This window comes from Chenopodium album, chromosome 19 (assembly GCF_948465745.1).
Source record: "Chenopodium album chromosome 19, dcCheAlbu1.1, whole genome shotgun sequence".
Lineage (NCBI taxonomy): Eukaryota > Viridiplantae > Streptophyta > Magnoliopsida > Caryophyllales > Amaranthaceae > Chenopodium > Chenopodium album.
This window is the reverse complement of record NC_137852.1, coordinates 138,208-147,666: the sequence shown is the minus strand read 5'-3', so window position 1 is coordinate 147,666 and position 9,459 is coordinate 138,208. Positions and strand designations below refer to the sequence as shown.

Below are 9,459 nucleotides of genomic sequence, written 5' to 3'. Positions count from 1 at the left end.
AGGGGTGTTTGTTATGTGGGAATATGAAGTGGGAATAGGCAGGGGTGGCGATTCGAGTCAACAGGTCGGGTTCGGGTCAATTTCGGGTTTTGCTTAGATACCATCAAAAATAGTGTAAAACTTAATATTATTACGATACATGAAATTTGGGTCAAATCGGGTTGAATTCGGATTGTTCGGTTCGGGTTTCTCTCAGTAACTTTGGGTCGGGTTATCGGGTTTGGGTCAGGGATTGTCAGGTAAATTTGTCGTTTAATGCCAATTTTATTCCCACTTATATGCCAAACAAGAGATTGAGAATATTTGATAAAATCCATTTATCAATTCTCATTTCCGCTTCCAATCCCCAAATTTCCATTCTACATGTCAAACGTCCCGTTATAGTTTCATCACGCTCATTAAGTATCCATAATTGAACGACTCTATAAAGACTCGCGGCATTCGCCTATTTATATATTGAACGGATTTGACCCATTTATAACTAGAACTAGAAAGGGTCAGGACTTTTAACGGGGATCCAACCCTTTGAATTGCTCTAATTGTCAGTAAAGAAAGAAAAAAAAAAACGGAAGAACGTAGCCCTATCTCCTCCTTTCTCAGTTCTCCATTGAAGCGAACTTGACGTCCTCCATTGAAGCGAGGCGCCTTCAAATACTTGTATCATCCATTGAAACAGCTTCTGAGGTAATTTGATGTTTCATTTTGTAAATCATATCAATTTCGCAATCTAGGGTTTATCTTTGATCTATTTTAATTTAATTGTATTCAATTTTGAGTGTAGCAAGTTTAGGGTTCGAACTATTGGTTCTAATTACTAGTTATATGATCATAAACAGTGATTATGTTGTTTGAAAAGAAAATTATTAGCCTAATTGATAATTGAATCAAAAATCCCTAAAGTTATGAGCCTTATTTGATAATTGAATAAAACATCTTTAAAGTTATGAGCATTATTTGATAATTAAATAAAAATTCCTAATGTTATGAGCCTTATTTGATAATTGAATAAAAAATCCCTAAAGTTACGAGTCTTATTTGATAATTGAATGAAATTTGGTTGCTAATGTTGCCGAACCCTATAAAATTTGGATTGAACTATGAAATTATCCCTGGGCCTGAATTAAGCTTGTGAACGCGAATGACTTGTAAACCCTTTAATGTTAGGATTGAACCTTATTCAAATTGCATTGATTGATTGTAATCAGGTGCAAGGTGTTGTTTGTTTGTTGATCGATTGAGAGTAGACAACGTATATTTTAATACAATGAAGAGGCCTTTGGAGGAAGTTGCCAGTGTGGTTGCCTCAGCTGCAGTGGCGAATACCAGCTCTAGTAATGCGAAGCCGGTTTTCTTGACTAAAGCCCAGAGAGAGCAGTTAGCTTTACAAAAACGTCAAGAAGAAGTTGCTGAACAGAGACGCCGTGCTGAGGAGTTGCTTCAGATTCGATCTATTGATAACAGACCCTCTGATTCTTCTCACCACCGCTCTTCCCGCGACCATGACCGTGATCGTGACCGCGATTATGACTGTTACCGTGATCGTGACCGTGTGCGAGAAAGAGAAAGGGATCGTGATCGGGAGAGAGATCGTGAAATTGAACGGAGGAATCGTGATAAGGAACGTGAAGAGGAGAGCAAAACTAGGGGTCGTGCTAGGCTGGAGAAGTTGACGGAAAGGGAGAGGGAAAAGGAACTGGAGCTTATTAAAGAGCAGTATCTAGGTTCCAAGAAACCTAAGAAGCGTGTGATCAAGCCTAGTGAGAAATTTCGCTTCTCCTTTGATTGGGAGAACACTGAGGACACCTCTCGCGACATGAATGCTCTCTATCAAAACCCTCATGAGGCTCAGCTGCTGTTTGGTAGAGGGTTCCGAGCGGGAATAGATCGTAGGGAGCAGAAGAAGCTAGCTGTTAAAAATGAAGTTGAGTTGCGTGAGGAAATTCGCAAAAAGGATGGCACAGAAGAGGCACCTGAGGAGGCTGCTGCTCAACGTCGCCGGGAGCAAGCTGCTGAAGTGTATGAGGATCATGATATGAGGGTAGACCGGCACTGGTCTGACAAGAGGCTTGAAGAAATGACTGAAAGGGACTGGAGAATTTTCAGGGAGGACTTCAATATATCTTACAAGGGGTCTAAGATTCCTAAGCCAATGAGGAATTGGGTAGAGAGTAAATTGACTTCAGAGCTGTTGAAAGCTGTAGAGCGAGCTGGCTACAAGAATCCATCCCCTATCCAGATGGCAGCAATTCCTTTAGGTCTTCAACAGCGAGATGTTATTGGTGTTGCGGAGACTGGTTCGGGTAAGACGGCTGCTTTTGTTCTCCCTATGTTGGCTTATATAACTAGGCTGCCACCGATTACTGAAGAGAATGAAGCTGAGGGTCCTTATGCTGTTGTTATGGCCCCTACTCGTGAATTAGCTCAACAGATCGAAGAGGAGACTGTCAAGTTTGCCCACTTTCTGGGGATTAAGGTTGTCTCGATTGTTGGTGGACAATCCATTGAGGAGCAAGGATTCAAAATTAGACAAGGGTGTGAAATTGTTATTGCAACCCCTGGACGTCTCTTAGATTGTCTGGAAAGGCGTTATGTTGTTTTGAACCAGTGCAATTATGTTGTTCTTGATGAAGCTGATCGAATGATAGATATGGGTTTTGAGCCTCAGGTTGTTGGTGTGCTGGATGCAATGCCTTCAAGTAATATGAAGCCTGAGAATGAAGAGGAGGAGCTTGATGCAAAAAAGATTTACCGGACAACCTATATGTTTAGTGCCACTATGCCACCTGCTGTAGAGCGGCTTGCCAGGAAGTACTTGAGGAATCCTGTGGTGGTGACTATTGGTACGGCTGGAAAAACTACTGACCTCATCACACAACATGTGATCATGACAAAGGAATCAGAAAAAACTTACAAGCTGCAAAAACACCTTGATGAGTTAGGTGATAAGACTGCTATAGTGTTTGTTAACACCAAGAAGACTGCTGATGTGCTTTCCAAAAATTTGGACAAATCAGGTTATCGAGTCACAACATTGCATGGTGGAAAATCACAGGAACAAAGAGAAATCAGTCTGGAAGGTTTCAGGACCAAGAGGTACAATGTAATGGTTGCCACAGATGTTGCTGGACGTGGTATTGATATACCTGATGTTGCTCATGTAATCAACTATGATATGCCGGGAAATATTGAGATGTACACCCATCGTATTGGCCGAACTGGGAGAGCAGGAAAAACTGGTGTGGCGACCACCTTTTTGACTTTGCATGATACTGATGTCTTCTATGATTTGAAGCAGATGCTCATTCAGAGTAATAGTCCTGTTCCGCCTGAACTTGCAAGACATGAAGCTGCAAAGTTCAAACCTGGATCAGTTCCTGATAGACCTCCAAGACGCAATGAGACTGTTTTTGTGCATTGATTATTCTGCCTCTTCAAGACATCGTTTTGAATTATGATAAAGTATCTCCGGAATGTACTTAAATGTCTAGGGTTTTCTGCATTGGAGTTTCATGTGAGTAATTACAACTTTACAAATTTGTCTGGCTTCCATTTCTAATCTGTCAGTTTATTAACAATTATTTTCCACCTCCTCCCCTGGGAACAATATGTTATGAACTTGAGTAACTTGACTATCTTTGGTTAATTTTATCAAATCTGGTGTTATGGATGTGCCCTTAATATGTATTTTTTTATTTTTTTTACCCCCTTCTGTTTGAAGCATTTGAAATTTGCTTAATGTGAATTTGTGTTTCTCAATATGGCATTTTCAATTGGTCTTTATGTAGTCCTTTTACCCTTTGGAAGTGTGTACCTGCTGAGTCTCCTTTTGCGGATGTGAAGGAAGTTTGGTCTGTAAATCTATGTTGGCAACTTCTCAGGTACTGTGTGGTGCTGAATTAGGTAATTTGTACTTGTTTTCTTATCCTTTCCTACTTAGGATTACTTTTATTATAAATATGGACGAGATAAAGGAAGATTAGAGGTTTAGACCAGTGTTTAATTTATGTGAAGGAGGGAGGGTAAATGTTAAAACTTTTATGTCAAACTTAACTGTGAACCAATGGAAACTATTCGAATGAGGGAGGTTTTGTGCTACTATTATACTTGAATACAGTTTAAAATTTTTATTTATAATTTATTTAAATCAAAAGCCCCACTGAAAGATTCCCAAAATGAGGGTATCCATCCTTCCCTCCTCGCACCACCACTACCTCATCCCATTCACCACCACCTGATTGTCTTTATTTTTTCTCCTACACCTCTCATTCATTATTCATTTTCCCCCAAACCCAAGCATGTCCTTAAGGGTGATTTTTGCTAAAACATTACATGATTGCTTCAGGTCACTGGTAGACCACCCTGAACCCTGACATCTGGTACTGTTCTTGTACAGTACTTGAGTGCATACAGCTTCCTTGAGTGCTGAGTGTAGTGTAACCTTTAGTTGTGGCAGTCTACCTTCTGGCTTTTGATTGATCTGTGTGTAGCACTGTGTAGCTCTATGAACTCACATTTTCCTTTTCGGCACTGCTCGCTGTAATCATTTATACTCTGCTCTTTGCTCGGTTAGGAATGAAATAGATTATGGCTCATGTCTTGCAACTACTTTAGTCTACTGTTTCAACATCTTCTGTTTTGGTTTTAGCAGGCACAAGAGGCTGGAGCAGAAACAAAACACACATCTTATAATTAAGCAGGCAAGGACATCATGTTGTTTTGAAATTGATTAATGTTCTATTTCATAAGTATATATCACCTTTTGCTATTAATCATTGCACTTGCACTTGTACGTAGAGTCCACGTCTACCTGTGGGATGGTATAGCTCTATTGAATGAAGAAAATACTGTTCTCTGTATCTTCAAAGTGCTATGAGCTCCACATATATCAATGAGATTGCTGGATTAAATGAGTTGCAGGAGTATCTCTTGCAAGAGCACTTCTTTGCGGGAAAAGAGAGGGAGGCTATGTAGTCTACGCGAGCTTGATCTATTACTAACATGGTTGATCTGATAGTGCTTTTTGATGGTGAATTAGATGCCTAGAGACCATTTAGTCAATAAATTTGCACTAAGGTTTCACTTTATGAGTCTATGTTTATGTGTAGTCTAAGATGGGGAATGATTGACATAAAGGATTCTGGAGTATTTCTGTAATTGACCTTTTTGAGTAGATATGCGCAATTTTGAAGTAGTTCCTTTTGGTAGTTAGTCATCCGTGTACACAAGCACAAATTGAGGAACCAATTCTTATAGAAAGAGGGTGGTAGCGTACTTGATCTTATAAATGCTATAAGCTAGTCAGATCTACTCCTGTTCAAACCTTGTATGTGTACTGTTGTCATGTTAGCTCCAAGATTGGATTGTATACCTGTATATACATCGCATATAGAAGTACTTCACAAAAGAGATCTGACGCTTGATGTGTGATATAAGGTTTGCTTGGGATGGTTATACAGTATTAACTCGAGTCTGAGGCCTTAACTGTCTTGGCCATTGGTATGGTGGGAGCTGATACGGGACAAGGAGGATTCGTGCTTAGTTGCTCTAAATGTGGTGATCATCTCTCTTTGCCTGTTGAATATATTCATGCTGCGCCTAGTTGTACTTTGTAAATGGTACAACCTCCATTCTTAGGTTATTTTGAAGCTCCCCAAATGAGAGAGAGGGTATTTAAATGAGATTTTTCGCTAATAAGCAACAAAATTATCTGTGTATTATTATACACTGTGCAACATTCTTTTATACTGAAATTACATCCTATATTCTGGATGACTATTAACTTAAAATTGGAATGATACTTGTATGTTATTCTGTTTTGTTTATGGGCTCCTATGAAGCTCATTCTAGACTTGCCTTTACATCCTAATGCTGTCAGAAATTGTGTTTTACGAGTAGTATATGTTCGTCCGATGCACCATTTGTAATTCGAATTACGAATTTCGTGAAAATCTTATATTAAAAAAACAAAGGTAATAATGAGCTTAATTGCATAAGCAAATTATTATGAAACTGCAATCAACTCACAATAATCGTCAATAAAAAAAGTAAGGAATGTGATTTAAATAGTATATACTCGTATTATTAGGTTAGCCCCGTGTGTTGCATGGTTTTAAAATACTCCCTAATATAGTTCACATTTTTCTATTTTGAGAGTCAAAATGTTGTTCTTGTTTCTATTTTTGGATAATAGGTAAAGACTATTATATCCTTATTTTTTTTAACTCTATTCATTGTACTTTTTATATTACCCTTAATTTTGCACATGTTTTGTACTTTTTTCCACTTTCTTTCTCTAACTTTTGTCTATAATTGTACTTTGTACATTTTATTGATGTGCTTTATCCACTCTCTTCATATTTCTTAAATACCGTGAAAAAACAAAAATTATACTCCCTCCGTCCCAAAAAGAACGACCCATTTGGGTTGATTACGCGGGTATTAAGGAAGTTAAATAAAAAGAAGTAAAAGTATATTGGAAAGATAAATTTACATGGGGTTTGTAAAAAAAATAGAGAGAGAAAGTAATAAAATAACATGGAAAATCAAATTATTATATGGGGAAGCTAATTTTGCACAAATATTGTAGTAAATTGGTGGGTGTTTTAATGCAAATGACTGAATGAGTCATTCTTTTTGGGACAAAGTTTTGGCCAAATAGGTCGTTCTTTTTTGGACGGAGGGAGTATTATGAAATGGTAGGAGTAATCACTAGGGTCAAGTAAGACCTCACACTCCCAAACGGCCAAACCAAATTTAAACAAAATATTATTTAAGCTAAATTTTATAAATAGTGCTTCCTTTGTTTTCTTTCATATGCAATACAATGTTATGACATTTATTTTGTAAAGGATGCTGACTTATGTATCCAAGTTTTAACCAAAAAAAAAAAAAAAGTTTTAACCAAAAAATACATATAAGTGAATAAATGATACTCAATCTAATTATTTTTTATTTTCGATTGTTAAATTTTTTTGATAAAATCAGTTGTTTACGTGATAGTTACCTCACCTAATACTAATTGCGCATATCATACACTCGTGTTACAAGTAACAGAAAAAGAGAAATTACTCCGTATAAATTAGAGTACCGTAGTACGAGGGATTAAAAATGGTAGTACTGCGCTTAGGTCAAATTGAGTGTGATGAGATGTTTTGTTTTGTCCTACTGTACTAGTTTTACTTTTTATGACTTTCCCATCACCATTAGATTTTCATCATTCTGTCTTCTTACCAATTACGATTATGTTATCATCATCTGCATTCTGCACTACTTTTTACTTTCTTCGGTCAAATATTACGGCAACCTTACCTGGTCAATCTCTATCTTTAGCTTGTTTAATGTTACAACTTCCAACCATTTTTATCCATCTTAATTGCTTGTTAACGCAATTCTTTTCCCATACTACCTCCGTTTCTTTTTAGTTGACACGTATTCCTTTTAAGAAAGTTTCTTTTTAGTTGACATGTTTTCTTTTTGAGTAAATTTTTTACTTTGCATTTATAAGCTACCCCACTTGCTTTTTCATTCTCTATCACTCCCTCTCCTCTCCTTAATATATGTGCCTAAATCAAATGCGTCAACTAAATAAAAAACGAAGGAAGTATTATTTTTGACTAATTTAGCAAAAACAAATGAGAAATACGTCTATTATTAATTTACTCCGTAAATAGTAATAAAAGTATGTACTATGGGCCGGTTAATTTTAGTTCATTTTAGCTCCAATTAATTCAGTTTAGTTTATTTCAGTTCAATAAATGTGAACAGACCCTACATTAGAACAAATTAATAAAGTTAGTCTTATTTTGTTAGAAATAAATCAAGTGTTTATTTGTTTCATTTTAGAGGAAAATGAGTGTCCTACATTGATGGCAGAAGAGAGTTTTAGGGCCTATTCTCTTCAACTTATTTTCAGTTCAGTTCAGCTCAACTCCAATAAGTTCAGTTCAGTTCTGTTCTTATCTTAATTTCCTTCTCTTGTAAAATATTCAGTTCAGTTCAGCTCCAATAAAGTTCATTTCAGTTAAGTTAAGTTTAATTTAGCTCAGTTTAGTAAATCAGAACAAACCCTTACTTGGTTTATGTATGAGGATTAAAATAAGGATATTTGAAATGAGATTCTTTGTTTTGTGGGCTAGAACGGGTATCACCATGCACGCACGCTGCCATCGGCCGCTTTGTATTTGTGGCACGTGCGCGGTGCCTAGTTTTTAGCCGGTCTAGTTTTATGATCGAGACCGTTCAAATCATTATGCAATGCTACAAAATCCACTTATATATACACTCAAAAATACAATATTCAAATGGTTAAAAACTTATTGTGTTACATCCTTTTAACAATAAATCAATATGCAAATACAATTTTTTTTCACAATAATATACAAACATATTGAGTGTATTTAAGCCTCTTGAATGAATAATAAAGCTTGATTGCTCGGTTCCCGTCAAAAAAAAAAAAAAGTATTACTATAATATATAGAATCATCAACTCACTAAAATAGTTTAAATTAACATCGTTTATCATAATAATTACGCAGTATATCACTCTTACGACTTTAAATCCACATACACCCATCTCACTAACCCCTAAATTAAACACCCTTTTCACACACCCTACGTACTAATTTACTAAACACCAAATTCACTTCATCTAGCCACCTCTATCCCTTTCCAACGAACAAGAAAAGCAAAAAATTATTGACCATTTCAAGATTCTACATTTTACTACTACTACTACTATATTGTAGCCTCCTTTCCTTTTCTTGCAATATAACATGCACCGGCATCAGAATTTGGGCCTCCTTCGAAGTCTAATGTTTGATTCGTCATTATCAAATCACCAAGCTTATATCATTGCTTAGCTCATGTTTATTGGGTGATAAGAAACCAATAAAAATGAATTAATCAGGAAACATAAAAACAAAAAAACCACTAGTGCACATGCTAGTGATCCAAAAAAATTCATGATATCAATAAGTCACTTTATATTATATCTCATCTTGTGTGATGGATGAGACATTAGTGCATGTACTTAAGATGGGATTGCTAAATCAAGAATAATTTAGTGCAATCTACCCAAATAAACATCATTTTTAATACATATTTATTCTAAAACTATGTTATTGATTGGACATAAAAGATTATGAAATTGGTAATTTTGATTAGAAAAAACTAGACGTAACATGTTTGAGGAACAGAAATTTCTGCTAATTTATGTGGCAGTAAATCAATCTTTGTCCTAGAGAATGCAAAAATTGTATACCACTTGACACAAATTACAATTAACAAGTTATGTAATGTACATATTCCTAGACAAATTAGTGAATAGCTCCAAAGGCCATGGGGTTTGTAAAATGGAAGCAACTAGAGGACTTGTGTGTAAGGAAGGCAACAATACGTATATATATGGAGTTTAGTGGAGTATCTTTTTGGGTGCTCTCAATAGTCAATTCTGTAATGTTT

At 36.2% G+C, this 9,459-nt stretch overlaps 1 pseudogene across 4 annotated transcripts; it reads left to right on the top strand.

The window, feature by feature from the left end:
• The first annotated feature begins 503 nt into the window (after nt 1-503).
• Nucleotides 504-5,708, top strand: LOC145594776 (DEAD-box ATP-dependent RNA helicase 21 pseudogene; annotated as a pseudogene). Of its 4 annotated transcripts, XR_014102869.1 has the most exons (4): nt 504-684; nt 1,206-3,511; nt 3,786-3,878; nt 4,649-5,708. The product of XR_014102869.1 is annotated as a DEAD-box ATP-dependent RNA helicase 21 pseudogene, transcript variant X4 (transcript). The 4 variants fall into 4 exon arrangements; XR_014102868.1 differs by lacking the exon at nt 3,786-3,878 and having other exon boundaries at nt 4,649-5,707; XR_014102867.1 differs by lacking the exon at nt 3,786-3,878 and having other exon boundaries at nt 4,646-5,707.
• Nucleotides 5,709-9,459: the final 3,751 nt, after the last annotated feature.